Below are 18,436 nucleotides of genomic sequence, written 5' to 3'. Positions count from 1 at the left end.
ATGAATATTAAAAGGTCATATTCTTTGAATCACTGAATGACTCAAATGTGATCCCTCCACTTTGATCCACACAGTTTAAAAACTTTAAATGCCTGAGCTTTGAAAGATACGGTGTTGGAAAGAGAACAATAATGGCGACAATTTGAGGGTAAAATGATGGCTGTGACACTGTGGACACAGCAGCAGTTGAAAGAGAAGTGCTTAAGATGAATCTTGGCACAGTGGCAGGCAGAGCTCGTTAAGCAGGCAGGTGTGAGCCTGGTTGCTATAGTGACCGCACCCAATGGCTCCATACACACGTACACAGACATGCGCCTCACTTTTGCTGCTTAAAATGAACAGAAAAGTCAGGCCCAAACAAATCGTTCCCAAATGAAAAGTAAAAGTCGTATTGACAAAATTCTTTCACCGTGAGCGACAGCAGCTTCTAGTCTACTGAATTCTCAGTTTTCATGCCTGTGGAGTTTATTATATGGACGTGGTGACAGTGGAAAGACACCATGCTCTTCTGATTTTCAAACGAACCTTCTGAGCCATTTTAACATTAGAGTCTATGGAAGAGTTGGAGGGAGGAGGCTGTGCATTGGTGACATTTACGAAAGAACCATAACACCTAGGACAATAGTAAACACATTGGATGAAAGAGGACAGCCATGGCTACGTTTTGAGGGTAAAATCATACCTGTAGAGCAAACGCTGCGGACACAGCAGCAGTTTTAAAAAAGATTTTAAGATTAATTTTTTTGCTTCTCTCACTCTAGCAGTTGAGCTGCCTCACTCTAGCCCCAACATTCCGTCCCATACACACCCATTATAAACTCTGAAACGGGTGAAAAAACATCATGAAACTTAAACTGGAACTGAAGAAAAAGTATAATAGATATTGAAAAGATAAATACAAGTTGAATAGTTGAATGTCTTGTCTTCGTTTTAAAGTTTGAATGGTGGCTCTATGTGAACGTATGTTGAAGTAGTAAGAGTTTAAAAATGAGTAAGTTGAATGAGAATTTGAAGGGTCTCCCCATTGAAATACATGGGAAATTTTTGTTGAATAAAGTTGAATAAAATTAAAAATATAAATGTTAAAAATGAGAAAAATAGAAGCAATGTTGTCCAAAATAATAGGAATCTAACGATGTTTGAATGGTTTTTCTAAGTTGAACGGTTTTGAAGGAGTAGGCTTTCAAAAAACGTACGGAATACAGAATAAAATATAATAACTAGAAAGTGCATTTTCTGAAGAAACTGCAGTGTGAATGCTTGAATCTGAATGTATGGACTGAAATGAATTAATTGCTGAATTTTGAGTTAAAAATTTTGAATGAGATAAAAAAACAAAAAAACAACCTGAATTTAACCTGAAAACAAAAGTGCTGAACTGCTAAAAGCTGAAGGTTACACAGAAGAAGAAGTTGGAAAAAAGCTGAAAATGTTTTAATTGTAAATTAGAAAAACCTAAGAAATGAGAAAAGAACATTTAGAGTCAGAAAACATCTGAAAGAATATTAAAAGGTCATATTCTTTGAATCACTGAATGACTAAAATGTGATCCCTCCACTTGGACCCACACAGTTTAAAAAGTTTACATCTCTGAGCTTTGAAAGACAAGATGTTGGAAAAAGAACAACGATGGCGACGTTTTGAGGGTAAAATGATGGCTGTGACACTGTGGACACAGCAGCAGTTGAAAGAGAAGTGTTTAAGATAAATCTTGGCAGAGAGAGAGAGAGAGAGAGAGAGCTCGTTAAGCAGGCAGGTGTGAGCCTGGTTGCTATAGTGACCGCACCCAATGGCTCCATACACACGCACACAGACATGCACCTCACTTTTGCTGCTTAAAATGAACAGAAAAGTCAGGCCGAAACAAATCGCTCCCAAATGAAAAGTAAAAGTCGTATTGACAAAATTTTTTCACCGTGAGCGACAGCAATGTCTAGTCTACCTAATTCTCAGTTTTCATGCCTGTGGAGCTTATTATATGGACGTGGTGACAGTGGAAAGACACCATGCTCTTCTGATTTTCAAACGAACCTTCTGAGCCATTTTAACATTAGAGTCTATGGAAGAGTTGGAGGGAGGAGGCTGTGCATTGGTGACATTTATGAAAGAACCATAACACCTAGTACAATAGTAAACACATTGGATGAAAGAGGACAGCCATGGCTACGTTTTGAGGGTAAAATCATACCTGTAGAGCAAACGCTGCGGACACAGCAGCAGTTTTAAAAAAGATTTTAAGATTAATTTTTTTGCTCCTCTCACTCTAGCAGTTGAGCTGCCTCACTCTAGCCCCAACATTCCGTCCCATACACACCCATTATAAACTCTGAAACGGGTGAAAAAACATCATGAAACTTAAACTGGAACTGAAGAAAAAGTATAATAGATATTGAAAAGATAAATACAAGTTGAATAGTTGAATGTCTTGTCTTCGTTTTAAAGTTTGAATGGTGGCTCTATGTCAATGTATGTGGAAGTAGTAAGAGTTTAAAAATGAGTAAGTTGAATGAGAATTTGAAGGGTCTCCCCATTGAAATACATGGGAAATTTTTGTTGAATAAAGTTGAATAAAATTAAAAATATAAATGTTAAAAATGAGAAAAATAGAAGCAGTCATGTCCAAAATAATAGGAATCTAACGATGTTTGAATGGTTTTTCTAAGTTGAACGGTTTTGAAGGAGTAGGCTTTCAAAAAACGTACGGAATAAGAAAATATAATAATAAAGATTAGAAGAACAATACTGTGAATGCTTTTCAAGCATTCACACTAACTAGAAAGTGCATTTTCTGAAGAAACTGCAGTGTGAATGCTTGAATCTGAATGTATGCACTGAAATGAATTAATTGCTGAATTTTGAGTTAAAAATTTTGAATGAGATAAAAAAAAAAAAAAACCAAATTTAACCTGAAAACAAAAGTGCTGAACTGCTAAAAGCTGAAGGTTACACAGAAGAAGAAGTTGGAAAAAAGCTGAAAATGTTTTAATTGTAAATTAGAAAAACCTAAGAAATGAGAAAAGAACATTTAGAGTCAGAAAACATCTGAAAGAATATCAAAAGGTCATATTCTTTGAATCACTGAATGACTCAAATGTGATCCCTCCACTTTGATCCACACAGTTTAAAAAGTTTAAATGCCTGAGCTTTGAAAGACACGGTGTTGGAAAGAGAACAACGATGGCGACGTTTTGAGGGTAAAATGATGGCTGTAACACTGTGGACACAGCAGCAGTTGAAAGAGAAGTGCTTAAGATGAATCTTGGCACAGTGGCAGGCAGAGCTCGTTAAGCAGGCAGGTGTGAGCCTGGTTGCTATAGTGACTGCACCCAACGGCTCCATACACACGTACACAGACATGCGCCTCACTTTTGCTGCTTAAAATGAACAGAAAAGTCAGGCCGAAACAAATCGCTCCCAAATGAAAAGTATAGGTCGTATTGACGAAATTCTTTCACCGTGAGCGGCAGCAATGTCCAGTCTACCTAATTCTCAGTTTTCATGCCTGTGGAGTTTATTATATGGACGTGGTGATAGTGTAAAGACACCATGCTCTTCTGATTTTCAAACGAACCTTCTGAGCCATTTTAACATTAGAGTCTATGGAAGAGTTGGAGGGAGGAGGCTGTGCATTGGTGACATTTACGAAAGAACCATAACACCTAGGACAATAGTAAACACATTGGATGAAAGAGGACAGCGATGGCTACGTTTTGAGGGTAAAATCATACCTGTAGAGCAAACGCTGCGGACACAGCAGCAGTTTTAAAAAAGATTTTAAGATTAATTTTTTTGCTCCTCTCACTCTAGCAGTTGAGCTGCCTCACTCTAGCCCCAACATTCCGTCCCATACACACCCATTATAAACTCTGAAACGGGTGAAAAAACATCATGAAACTTAAACTGGAACTGAAGAAAAAGTATAATAGATATTGAAAAGATAAATACAAGTTGAATAGTTGAATGTCTTGTCTTCGTTTTAAAGTTTGAATGGTGGCTCTATGTCAATGTATGTGGAAGTAGTAAGAGTTTAAAAATGAGTAAATTGAATGAGAATTTGAAGGGTCTCCCCATTGAAATACATGGGAAATTTTTGTTGAATAAAGTTGAATAAAATTAAAAATATAAATGTTAAAAATGAGAAAAATAGAAGCAGTCATGTCCAAAAGAATAGGAATCTAATGGTGTTTGAATGGTTTTTCTAAGTTGAACGGTTTTGAAGGAGTAGGAGTACAAAAAACGTACGGAATAGATAAAATAGAATAATAAAGATTAGAAGAACAATACTGTGAATGCTTTTCAAGCATTCACACTAATAAAGATTAGAAGAACAATACTGTGAATGCTTTTCAAGCATTCACACTAACTAGAAAGTGCATTTTCTGAAGAAACTGCAGTGTGAATGCTTGAATCTGAATGTATGCACTGAAATGAATTAATTGCTGAATTTTGAGTTAAAAATATTGAATGAAATAAAAAAAAAATAAAAAAAAAACCGAATTTAACCTGAAAACAAAGGTGCTGAACTGCTAAAAGCTGAAGGTTACACAGAAGAAGAAGTTGGAAAAAAGCTGACAATGTTTTAAATGTAAATTAGAAAACCCTAAGAAATGAGAAAAGAACATTTAGAGTCAAAAAACATCTGAATGAATATTAAAAGGTCATATTCTTTGAATCACTGAATGAAGAAAATGTGATCCCTCCACTTTGATCCACACAGTTTAAAAAGTTTAAATGCCTGAGCTTTGAAAGACACTGTCTTGGAAAGAGAACAATAATGGCGACATTTGGAGGGTAAAATGATGGCTGTAACACTGGACACAGCAGCAGTTGAAAGAGAAGTGTTTAAGATGAATCTTGGTACAGTGGCAGGCAGAGCTCGTTAAGCAGGCAGGTGTGAGCCTGGTTGCTATAGTGACTGCACCCAATGGCTCCATACACACGTACACAGACATGCGCCTCACTTTTGCTCCTTAAAATGAACAGAAAAGTCAGGCCGAAACAAATCGTTCCCAAATGAAAAGTATAGGTCGTATTGACAAAATTCTTTCACCGTGAGCGGCAGCAATGTCCAGTCTACCGAATTCTCAGTTTTCATGCCTGTGGAGCTTATTATATGGACGTGGTGACAGTGTAAAGACACCATGCTCTTCTGATTTTCAAACGAACCTTCTGAGCCATTTTAACATTAGAGTCTATGGAAGAGTTGGAGGGAGGAGGCTGTGCATTGGTGACATTTATGAAAGAACCATAACACCTAGTACAATAGTAAACACATTGGATGAAAGAGGACAGCGATGGCTACGTTTTGAGGGTAAAATCATACCTGTAGAGCAAACGCTGCGGACACAGCAGCAGTTTTAAAAAATATTTTAAGATTAATTTTTTTGCTCCTCTCACTCTAGCAGTTGAGCTGTCTCACTCTAGCCCCAACATTCCGTCCCATACACACCCATTATAAACTCTGAAACGGGTGAAAAAACATCATGAAACTTAAACTGGAACTGAAGAAAAAGTATAATAGATATTGAAAAGATAAATACAAGTTGAATAGTTGAATGTCTTGTCTTCGTTTTAAAGTTTGAATGGTGGCTCTATGTCAATGTATGTGGAAGTAGTAAGAGTTTAAAAATGAGTAAATTGAATGAGAATTTGAAGGGTCTCCCCATTGAAATACATGGGAAATTTTTGTTGAATAAAGTTGAATAAAATTAAAAATATAAATGTTAAAAATGAGAAAAGTAGAAGCAGTCATGTCCAAAAGAATAGGAATCTAATGGTGTTTGAATGGTTTTTCTAAGTTGAACGGTTTTGAAGGAGTAGGAGTACAAAAAACGTACGGAATAGATAAAATATAATAACTAGAAAGTGCATTTTCTGAAGAAACTGCAGTGTGAATGCTTGAATCTGAATGTATGCACTGAAATGAATTAATTGCTGAATTTTGAGTTAAAAATATTGAATGAGATTAAAAAAAACCAAAAAAAACCCGAATTTAACCTGAAAACAAAGGTGCTGAACTGCTAAAAGCTGAAGGTTACACAGAAGAAGGAGTTGGAAAAAAACTGAAAATGTTTTAAATGTAAATTAGAAAACCCTAAGAAATGAGAAAAGAACATTTAGAGTCAGAAAACATCTGAATGAATATTAAAAGGTCATATTCTTTGAATCACTGAATGACTCAAATGTGATCCCTCCACTTTGATCCACACAGTTTAAAAAGTTTAAATGCCTGAGCTTTGAAAGATACGGTGTTGGAAAGAGAACAATAATGGCGACAATTTGAGGGTAAAATGATGGCTGTAACACTGTGGACACAGCAGCAGTTGAAAGAGAAGTGCTTAAGATGAATCTTGGTACAGTGGCAGGCAGAGCTCGTTAAGCAGGCAGGTGTGAGCCTGGTTGCTATAGTGACCGCACCCAAAGGCTCCATACACACGTACACAGACATGCGCCTCACTTTTGCTGCTTAAAATGAACAGAAAAGTCAGGCCGAAACAAATCGTTCCCAAATGAAAAGTAAAAGTCGCATTGAAAAAATTCTTTCACCGTGAGCGACAGCAGCTTCTAGTCTACTGAATTCTCAGTTTTCATGCCTGTGGAGTTTATTATATGGACGTGGTGACAGTGGAAAGACACCATGCTCTTCTGATTTTCAAACGAACCTTCTGAGCCATTTTAACATTAGAGTCTATGGAAGAGTTGGAGGGAGGAGGCTGTGCATTGGTGACATTTATGAAAGAACCATAACACCTAGTACAATAGTAAACACATTGGATGAAAGAGGACAGCCATGGCTACGTTTTGAGGGTAAAATCATACCTGTAGAGCAAACGCTGCGGACACAGCAGCAGTTTTAAAAAATATTTTAAGATTAATTTTTTTGCTCCTCTCACTCTAGCAGTTGAGCTGTCTCACTCTAGCCCCAACATTCCGTCCCATACACACCCATTATAAATTTTGAAACGGGTGAAAAAACATCATGAAACTTAAACTGGAACTGAAGAAAAAGTATAATAGATATTGAAAAGATAAATACAAGTTGAATAGTTGAATGTCTTGTCTTCGTTTTAAAGTTTGAATGGTGGCTCTATGTCAATGTATGTGGAAGTAGTAAGAGTTTAAAAATGAGTAAGTTGAATGAGAATTTGAAGGGTCTCCCCATTGAAATACATGGGAAATTTTTGTTGAATAAAGTTGAATAAAATTAAAAATATAAATGTTAAAAATGAGAAAAGTAGAAGCAGTCATGTCCAAAAGAATAGGAATCTAATGATGTTTGAATGGTTTTTCTAAGTTGAACGGTTTTGAAGGAGTTAGATGCCAAAAAACGTACGGAATATATAATAATAAAGATTCGAAGAACAATACTGTGAATGCTTTTCAAGCATTCACACTAACTAGAAAGTGCATTTTCTGAAGAAACTGCAGTGTGAATGCTTGAATCTGAATGTATGCACTGAAATGAATTAATTACTGAATTTAAGTTAAAAATCTTGAATGAGATAAAAAAAAAAAAACCCGAATTTAACCTGAAAACAAAAGTGCTGAACTGCTAAAAGCTGAAGGTTACACAGAAGAAGAAGTTGGAAAAAAGCTGAAAATGTTTTAATTGTAAATTAGAAAAACCTAAGAAATGAGAAAAGAACATTTAGAGTCAGAAAACATCTGAAAGAATATTAAAAGGTCATATTCTTTGAATCACTGAATGACTCAAATGTGATCCCTCCACTTGGACCCACACAGTTTAAAAAGTTTACATGTCTGAGCTTTGAAAGACAAGATGTTGGAAAAAGAACAACGATGGCGACGTTTTGAGGGTAAAATGATGGCTTTAACACTGTGGACACAGCAGCAGTTGAAAGAGAAGTGCTTAAGATGAATTTTGGCAGAGTGGCAGAGAGAGCTCGTTAAGCAGGCAGGTGTGAGCCTGGTTGCTATAGTGACCGCACCCAATGGCTCCATACACACGTACACAGACATGCGCCTCACTTTTGCTGCTTAAAATGAACAGAAAAGTCAGGCCGAAACAAATCGTTCCCAAATGAAAAGTATAGGTCGTATTGACAAAATTCTTTCACCGTGAGTGACAGCAATGTCTAGTCTACTGAATTCTCAGTTTTCATGCCTGTGGAGTTTATTATATGGACGTGGTGACAGTGTAAAGACACCATGCTCTTCTGATTTTCAAACGAACCTTCTGAGCCATTTTAACATTAGAGTCTATGGAAGAGTTGGAGGGAGGAGGCTGCGCATTGGTGACATTTATGAAAGAACCATAACACCTAGTACAATAGTAAACACATTGGATGAAAGAGGACAGCGATGGCTACGTTTTGAGGGTAAAATCATACCTGTAGCGCAAACGCTGCGGACACAGCAGCAGTTTTAAAAAATATTTTAAGATTAATTTTTTTGCTCCTCTCACTCTAGCAGTTGAGCTGTCTCACTCTAGCCCCAACATTCCGTCCCATACACACCCATTATAAACTCTGAAACGGGTGAAAAAACATCATGAAACTTAAACTGGAACTGAAGAAAAAGTATAATAGATATTGAAAAGATAAATACAAGTTGAATAGTTGAATGTCTTGTCTTCGTTTTAAAGTTTGAATGGTGGCTCTATGTCAATGTATGTGGAAGTAGTAAGAGTTTAAAAATGAGTAAGTTGAATGAGGATTTGAAGGGTCTCCCCATTGAAATACATGGGAAATTTTTGTTGAATAAAGTTGAATAAAATTAAAAATATAAATGTTAAAAATATGAAAAATAGAAGCAGTCATGTCCAAAAGAATAGGAATCTAACGGTGTTTGAATGGTTTTTCTAAGTTGAACGGTTTTGAAGGAGTTAGATGCCAAAAAACGTACGGAATATATAACTAGAAAGTGCATTTTCTGAAGAAACTGCAGTGTGAATGCTTGAATCTGAATGTATGCACTGAAATGAATTAATTGCTGAATTTTGAGTTAAAAATATTGAATGAGATTAAAAAAAAAAAAAAAAAAAAACGAATTTAACCTGAAAACAAAGGTGCTGAACTGCTAAAAGCTGAAGGTTACACAGAAGAAGGAGTTGGAAAAAAACTGAAAATGTTTTAATTGTAAATTAGAAAAACCTAAGAAATGAGAAAAGAACATTTAGAGTCAGAAAACATCTGAAAGAATATTAAAAGGTCATATTCTTTGAATCACTGAATGACTCAAATGTGATCCCTCCACTTTGATCCACACAGTTTAAAAAGTTTACATCTCTGAGCTTTGAAAGACAAGATGTTGGAAAAAGAACAACGATGGCGACGTTTTGAGGGTAAAATGATGGCTGTGACACTGTGGACACAGCAGCAGTTGAAAGAGAAGTGTTTAATATGAATCTTGGTACAGTGGCAGGCAGAGAGAGCTCGTTAAGCAGGCAGGTGTGAGCCTGGTTGCTATAGTGACTGCACCCAATGGCTCCATACACACGACACAGACATGCACCTCACTTTTGCTGCTTAAAATGAACAGAAAAGTCAGGCCGAAACAAATCGTTCCCAAATTAAAAGTACAAGTCGTATTGACAAAATTCTTTCACCGTGAGCGACAGCAGCTTCTAGTCTACCGAATTCTCAGTTTTCATGCCTGTGGAGTTTATTATATGGACGTGGTGACAGTGGAAAGACACCATGCTCTTCTGATTTTCAAACGAACCTTCTGAGCCATTTTAACATTAGAGTCTATGGAAGAGTTGGAGGGAGGAGGCTGTGCATTGGTGACATTTATGAAAGAACCATAACACCTAGTACAATAGTAAACACATTGGATGAAAGAGGACCGCCATGGCTACGTTTTGAGGGTAAAATCATACCTGTAGAGCAAACGCTGTGGACACAGCAGCAGTTTTAAAAAAGATTTTAAGATTAATTTTTTTGCTCCTCTCACTCTAGCAGTTGAGCTGTCTCACTCTAGCCCCAACATTCCGTCCCATACACACCCATTATAAACTCTGAAACGGGTGAAAAAACATCATGAAACTTAAACTGGAACTGAAGAAAAAGTATAATAGATATTGAAAAGATAAATGCAAGTTGAATAGTTGAATGTCTTGTCTTCGTTTTAAAGTTTGAATGGTGGCTCTATGTCAATGTATGTGGAAGTAGTAAGAGTTTAAAAATGAGTAAGTTGAATGAGGATTTGAAGGGTCTCCCCATTGAAATACATTATAAATTTTTGTTGAATAAAGTTGAATAAAATTAAAAATATAAATGTTAAAAATATGAAAAATGGAAGCAGTGTTGTCCAAAAGAATAGGAATCTAACGGTGTTGGAATGGTTTTTCTAAGTTGAACGGTTTTGAAGGAGTAGGATTACAAAAAACGTACGGAATACAGAATAAAATATAATAATAATAACTAGAAAGTGCATTTTCTGAAGAAACTGCAGTGTGAATGCTTGAATCTGAATGTATGCACTGAAATGAATTAATTGCTGAATTTTGAGTTAAAAATATTGAATGAGATTAAAAAAAACCAAAAAAAAACCGAATTTAACCTGAAAACAACAGTGCTGAACTGCTAAAAGCTGAAGGTTACACAGAAGAAGAAGTTGGAAAAAAGCTGAAAATGTTTTAATTGTAAATTAGAAAAACCTAAGAAATGAGAAAAGAACATTTAGAGTCAGAAAACATCTGAAAGAATATTAAAAGGTCATATTCTTTGAATCACTGAATGACTAAAATGTGATCCCTCCACTTGGACCCACACAGTTTAAAAAGTTTACATCTCTGAGCTTTGAAAGACAAGATGTTGGAAAAAGAACAACGATGGCGACGTTTTGAGGGTAAAATGATGGCTGTAACACTGTGGACACAGCAGCAGTTGAAAGAGAAGTGTTTAAGATGAATCTTGGCAGAGTGGCAGGCAGAGCTCGTTAAGCAGGCAGGTGTGAGCCTAGTTGCTATAGTGACCGCACCCAATGGCTCCATACACACGCACACAGACATGCACCTCACTTTTGCTGCTTAAAATGAACAGAAAAGTCAGGCCGAAACAAATCGCTCCCAAATGAAAAGTAAAAGTCGTATTGACAAAATTCTTTCACCGTGAGCGACAGCAATGTCTAGTCTACCTAATTCTCAGTTTTCATGCCTGTGGAGCTTATTATATGGACGTGGTGACAGTGTAAAAACACCATGCTCTTCTGATTTTCAAACGAACCTTCTGAGCCATTTTAACATTAGAGTCTATGGAAGAGTTGGAGGGAGGAGGCTGTGCATTGGTGACATTTATGAAAGAACCATAACACCTAGGACAATAGTAAACACATTGGATGAAAGAGGACAGCCATGGCTACGTTTTGAGGGTAAAATCATACCTGTAGAGCAAACGCTGCGGACACAGCAGCAGTTTTAAAAAAGATTTTAAGATTAATTTTTTTGCTCCTCTCACTCTAGCAGTTGAGCTGCCTCACTCTAGCCCCAACATTCCGTCCCATACACACCCATTATAAACTCTGAAACGGGTGAAAAAACATCATGAAACTTAAACTGGAACTGAAGAAAAAGTATAATAGATATTGAAAAGATAAATACAAGTTGAATAGTTGAATGTCTTGTCTTCGTTTTAAAGTTTGAATGGTGGCTCTATGTCAATGTATGTGGAAGTAGTAAGAGTTTAAAAATGAGTAAGTTGAATGAGGATTTGAAGGGTCTCCCCATTGAAATACATTATAAATTTTTGTTGAATAAAGTTGAATAAAATTAAAAATATAAATGTTAAAAATATGAAAAATAGAAGCAGTGTTGTCCAAAAGAATAGGAATCTAACGGTGTTTGAATGGTTTTTCTAAGTTGAACGGTTTTGAAGGAGTAGGATTACAAAAAACGTACGGAATACAGAATAAAATATAATAACTAGAAAGTGCATTTTCTGAAGAAACTGCAGTGTGAATGCTTGAATCTGAATGTATGGACTGAAATGAATTAATTGCTGAATTTTGAGTTAAAAATTTTGAATGAGATAAAAAAAAAAAGTCCGAATTTAACCTGAAAACAAAAGTGCTGAACTGCTAAAAGCTGAAGGTTAGACAGAAGAAGTTGGAAAAAAGCTGAAAATGTTTTAATTGTAAATTAGAAAACCCTAAGAAATGAGAAAGGAACATTTAGAGTCAGAAAACATCTGAATGAATATTAAAAGGTCATATTCTTTGAATCACTGAATGACTAAAATGTGATCCCTCCACTTGGATCCACACAGTTTAAAAAGTTTACATCTCTGAGCTTTGAAAGACAAGATGTTGGAAAGAGAACAACGTTTTGAGGGTAAAATGATGGCTGTAACACTGTGGACACAGCAGCAGTTGAAAGAGAAGTGTTTAAGATGAATCTTGGCAGAGTGAGAGAGAGAGCTCGTTAAGCAGGCAGGTGTGAGCCTGGTTGCTATAGTGACCGCACCCAATGGCTCCATACACACGCACACAGACATGCACCTCACTTTTGCTGCTTAAAATGAACAGAAAAGTCAGGCCGAAACAAATCGCTCCCAAATGAAAAGTAAAAGTCGTATTGACAAAATTCTTTCACAGTGAGCGACAGCAATGTCTAGTCTACCTAATTCTCAGTTTTCATACCTGTGGAGCTTATTATATGGACGTGGTGACAGTGGAAAGACACCATGCTCTTCTGATTTTCAAACGAACCTTCTGAGCCATTTTAACATTAGAGTCTATGGAAGAGTTGGAGGGAGGAGGCTGTGCATTGGTGACATTTATGAAAGAACCATAACACCTAGTACAATAGTAAACACATTGGATGAAAGAGGACAGCCATGGCTACGTTTTGAGGGTAAAATCATACCTGTAGAGCAAACGCTGCGGACACAGCAGCAGTTTTAAAAAAGATTTTAAGATTAATTTTTTTGCTCCTCTCACTCTAGCAGTTGAGCTGCCTCACTCTAGCCCCAACATTCCGTCCCATACACACCCATTATAAATTTTGAAACGGGTGAAAAAACATCATGAAACTTAAACTGGAACTGAAGAAAAAGTATAATAGATATTGAAAAGATAAATACAAGTTGAATAGTTGAATGTCTTGTCTTCGTTTTAAAGTTTGAATGGTGGCTCTATGTCAATGTATGTGGAAGTAGTAAGAGTTTAAAAATGAGTAAGTTGAATGAGAATTTGAAGGGTCTCCCCATTGAAATACATGGGAAATTTTTGTTGAATAAAGTTGAATAAAATTAAAAATATAAATGTTAAAAATGAGAAAAGTAGAAGCAGTCATGTCCAAAATAATAGGAATCTAATGGTGTTTGAATGGTTTTTCTAAGTTGAACGGTTTTGAAGGAGTAGGCTTTCAAAAAACGTACGGAATAAGAAAATATAATAATAAAGATTAGAAGAACAATACTGTGAATGCTTTTCAAGCATTCACACTAATAATAAAGATTAGAAGAACAATACTGTGAATGCTTTTCAAGCATTCACACTAATAATAACTAGAAAGTGCATTTTCTGAAGAAACTGCAGTGTGAATGCTTGAATCTGAATGTATGCACTGAAATGAATTAATTGCTGAATTTTGAGTTAAAAATATTGAATGAGATTAAAAAAAAACAAAAAAAAAAAACGAATTTAACCTGAAAACAAAGGTGCTGAACTGCTAAAAGCTGAAGGTTACACAGAAGAAGGAGTTGGAAAAAAACTGAAAATGTTTTAATTTTAAATTAGAAAAACCTAAGAAATGAGAAAAGAACATTTAGAGTCAGAAAACATCTGAATGAATATTAAAAGGTCATATTCTTTGAATCACTGAATGACTCAAATGTGATCCCTCCACTTTGATCCACACAGTTTAAAAAGTTTAAATGCCTGAGCTTTGAAAGATACGGTGTTGGAAAGAGAACAATAATGGCGACAATTTGAGGGTAAAATGATGGCTGTAACACTGTGGACACAGCAGCAGTTGAAAGAGAAGTGTTTCAGATGAATCTTGGTACAGTGGCAGGCAGAGCTCGTTAAGCAGGCAGGTGTGAGCCTGGTTGCTATAGTGACCGCACCCAATGGCTCCATACACACGTACACAGACATGCGCCTCACTTTTGCTGCTTAAAATGAACAGAAAAGTCAGGCCGAAACAAATCGCTCCCAAATGAAAAGTAAAAGTCGTATTGACAAAATTCTTTCACCGTGAGCAACAGCAATGTCTAGTCTACCTAATTCTCAGTTTTCATGTCTGTGGAGTTTATTATATGGACGTGGTGACAGTGGAAAGACACCATGCTCTTCTGATTTTCAAACGAACCTTCTGAGCCATTTTAACATTAGAGTCTATGGAAGAGTTGGAGGGAGGAGGCTGTGCATTGGTGACATTTATGAAAGAACCATAACACCTAGGACAATAGTAAACACATTGGATGAAAGAGGACAGCCATGGCTACGTTTTGAGGGTAAAATCATACCTGTAGAGCAAACGCTGCGGACACAGCAGCAGTTTTAAAAAAGATTTTAAGATTAATTTTTTTGCTCCTCTCACTCTAGCAGTTGAGCTGCCTCACTCTAGCCCCAACATTCCGTCCCATACACACCCATTATAAACTCTGAAACGGGTGAAAAAACATCATGAAACTTAAACTGGAACTGAAGAAAAAGTATAATAGATATTGAAAAGATAAATACAAGTTGAATAGTTGAATGTCTTGTCTTCGTTTTAAAGTTTGAATGGTGGCTCTATGTCAATGTATGTGGAAGTAGTAAGAGTTTAAAAATGAGTAAGTTGAATGAGAATTTGAAGGGTCTCCCCATTGAAATACATGGGAAATTTTTGTTGAATAAAGTTGAATAAAATTAAAAATATAAATGTTAAAAATGAGAAAAATAGAAGCAGTCATGTCCAAAATAATAGGAATCTAACGATGTTTGAATGGTTTTTCTAAGTTGAACGGTTTTGAAGGAGTAGGCTTTCAAAAAACGTACGGAATAAGAAAATATAACTAGAAAGTGCATTTTCTGAAGAAACTGCAGTGTGAATGCTTGAATCTGAATGTATGCATTGAAATGAAATAATTACTGAATTTAAGTTAAAAATTTTGAATGAGATAAAAAAAAAACCCCGAATTTAACCTGAAAACAAAAGTGCTGAACTGCTAAAAGCTGAAGGTTACACAGAAGCAGAAGTTGGAAAAAAGCTGAAAATGTTTTAATTGTAAATTAGAAAAACCTAAGAAATGAGAAAAGAACATTTAGAGTCAGAAAACATCTGAAAGAATATTAAAAGGTCATATTCTTTGAATCACTGAATGACTCAAATGTGATCCCTCCACTTTGATCCACACAGTTTAAAAAGTTTAAATGCCTGAGCTTTGAAAGACAAGATGTTGGAAAGAGAACAATAATGGCGACAATTTGAGGGTAAAATGATGGCTGTAACACTGTGGACACAGCAGCAGTTGAAAGAGAAGTGTTTGAGATAAATCTTGGCAGAGAGAGAGAGAGAGCTCGTTAAGCAGGCAGGTGTGAGCCTGGTTGCTATAGTGACCGCACCCAATGGCTCCATACACACGGACACAGACATGCACCTCACTTTTGCTGCTTAAAATGAACAGAAAAGTCAGGCCGAAACAAATCGTTCCCAAATGAAAAGTAAAAGTCGTACTGACAAAATTCTTTCACCGTGAGCGACAGCCATGTCTAGTCTACCAAATTCTCAGTTTTCATGCCTGTGGAGTTTATTATATGGACGTGGTGACAGTGTAAAGACACCATGCTCTTCTGATTTTCAAACGAACCTTCTGAGCCATTTTAACATTAGAGTCTATGGAAGAGTTGGAGGGAGGAGGCTGTGCATTGGTGACATTTATGAAAGAACCGTAACACCTAGGACAATAGTAAACACATTGGATGAAAGAGGACAGCCATGGCTACGTTTTGAGGGTAAAATCATACCTGTAGAGCAAACGCTGTGGACACAGCAGCAGTTTTAAAAAAGATTTTAAGATAAATTTTTTTGCTCCTCTCACTCTAGCAGTTGAGCTGTCTCACTCTAGCCCCAACATTCCGTCCCATACACACCCATTATAAACTCTGAAACGGCTGAAAAAACATCATGAAACTTAAACTGGAACTGAAGAAAAAGTATAATAGATATTGAAAAGATAAATACAAGTTGAATAGTTGAATGTCTTGTCTTCGTTTTAAAGTTTGAATGGTGGCTCTATGTCAATGTATGTGGAAGTAGTAAGAGTTTAAAAATGAGTAAGTTGAATGAGAATTTGAAGGGTCTCCCCATTGAAATACATGGGAAATTTTTGTTGAATAAAGTTGAATAAAATTAAAAATATAAATGTTAAAAATGAGAAAAATAGAAGCAGTCATGTCCAAAATAATAGGAATCTAACGATGTTTGAATGGTTTTTCTAAGTTGAACGGTTTTGAAGGAGTAGGCTTTCAAAAAACGTACGGAATAAGAAAATATAATAACTAGAAAGTGCATTTTCTGAAGAAACTGCAGTGTGAATGCTTGAATCTGAATGTATGCACTGAAATGAATTAATTGCTGAATTTTGAGTTAAAAATATTGAATGAAATTAAAAAAAAAATCAAAAAATCAAATTTAACCTGAAAACAAAGGTGCTGAACTGCTAAAAGCTGAAGGTTACACAGAAGAAGAAGTTGGAAAAAAGCTGAAAATGCTTTAAATGTAAATTAGAAAACCCTAAGAAATGAGAAAAGAACATTTAGAGTCAGAAAACATCTGAATGAATATTAAAAGGTCATATTCTTTGAATCACTGAATGAAGAAAATGTGATCCCTCCACTTTGATCCACACGGTTTAAAAAGTTTAAATGCCTGAGCTTTGAAAGACACGGTGTTGGAAAGAGAACAATAATGGCGACAATTTGAGGGTAAAATGATGGCTGTAACACTGTGGACACAGCAGCAGTTGAAAGAGAAGTGCTTAAGATGAATCTTGGTACAGTGGCAGGCAGAGCTCGTTAAGCAGGCAGGTGTGAGCCTGGTTGCTATAGTGACCGCACCCAATGGCTCCATACACACGTACACAGACATGCGCCTCACTTTTGCTGCTTAAAATGAACAGAAAAGTCAGGCCGAAACAAATCGTTCCCAAATGAAAAGTAAAAGTCGTATTGACAAAATTATTTCACCGTGAGCGACAGCAGCTTCTAGTCTACTGAATTCTCAGTTTTCATGCCTGTGGAGTTTATTATATGGACATGGTGACAGTGGAAAGACACCATGCTCTTCTGATTTTCAAACCAACCTTCTGAGCGATTTTAACATTAGAGTCTATGGAAGAGTTGGAGGGAGGAGGCTGTGCATTGGTGACATTTATGAAAGAACCATAACACCTAGTACAATAGTAAACACATTGGATGAAAGAGGACAGCGATGGCTACATTTTGAGGGTAAAATCATACCTGTAGAGCAAACGCTGCGGACACAGCAGCAGTTTTAAAAAAGATTTTAAGATTAATTTTTTTGCTCCTCTCACTCTAGCAGTTGAGCTGCCTCACTCTAGCCCCAACATTCCGTCCCATACACACCCATTATAAACTCTGAAACGGGTGAAAAAACATCATGAAACTTAAACTGGAACTGAAGAAAAAGTATAATAGATATTGAAAAGATAAATACAAGTTGAATAGTTGAATGTCTTGTCTTCGTTTTAAAGTTTGAATGGTGGCTCTATGTCAATGTATGTGGAAGTAGATACAGTTTAAAGAGGATGAAGTTGAATGAGAATTTGAAGGGTCTCCCCATTGAAATACATTATAAATTTTTGTTGAAAAAAGTTGAATAAAATTAAAAATATAAATGTTAAAAATGAGAAAAATAGAAGCAATGTTGTCCAAAAGAATAGGAATCTAACGGTGTTTGAATGGTTTTTCTAAGTTGAACGGTTTTGAAGGAGTTGGCTTTCAAAAAACGTACGGAATAGATAATAATAATAAAATATAATAATAAAGATTAGAAGAACAATACTGTGAATGCTTTTCAAGCATTCACACTAATAAAGATTAGAAGAACAATACTGTGAATGCTTTTCAAGCATTCACACTAATAATAAAGATTAGAAGAACAATACTGTGAATGCTTTTCAAGCATTCACACTAATAAAGATTCGAATAACAATACTGTGAATGCTTTTCAAGCATTCACACTAACTAGAAAGTGCATTTTCTGAAGAAACTGCAGTGTGAATGCTTGAATCTGAATGTATGCATTGAAATGAAATAATTACTGAATTTAAGTTAAAAATTTTGAATGAGATAAAAAAAAAAAAAACCGAATTTAACCTGAAAACAAAAGTGCTGAACTGCTAAAAGCTGAAGGTTACACAGAAGAAGAAGTTGGAAAAAAGCTGAAAATGTTTTAATTGTAAATTAGAAAAACCTAAGAAATGAGAAAAGAACATTTAGAGTCAGAAAACATCTGAAAGAATAT

The sequence above is a fragment of the Copadichromis virginalis genome, linkage group LG7, assembly GCF_057382275.1.
Source record: "Copadichromis virginalis isolate Kocher_CV1m ecotype Utaka linkage group LG7, C_Virginalis_male_GT1.1, whole genome shotgun sequence".
Lineage (NCBI taxonomy): Eukaryota > Metazoa > Chordata > Actinopteri > Cichliformes > Cichlidae > Copadichromis > Copadichromis virginalis.
This window is presented reverse-complemented; position numbering follows the sequence as displayed.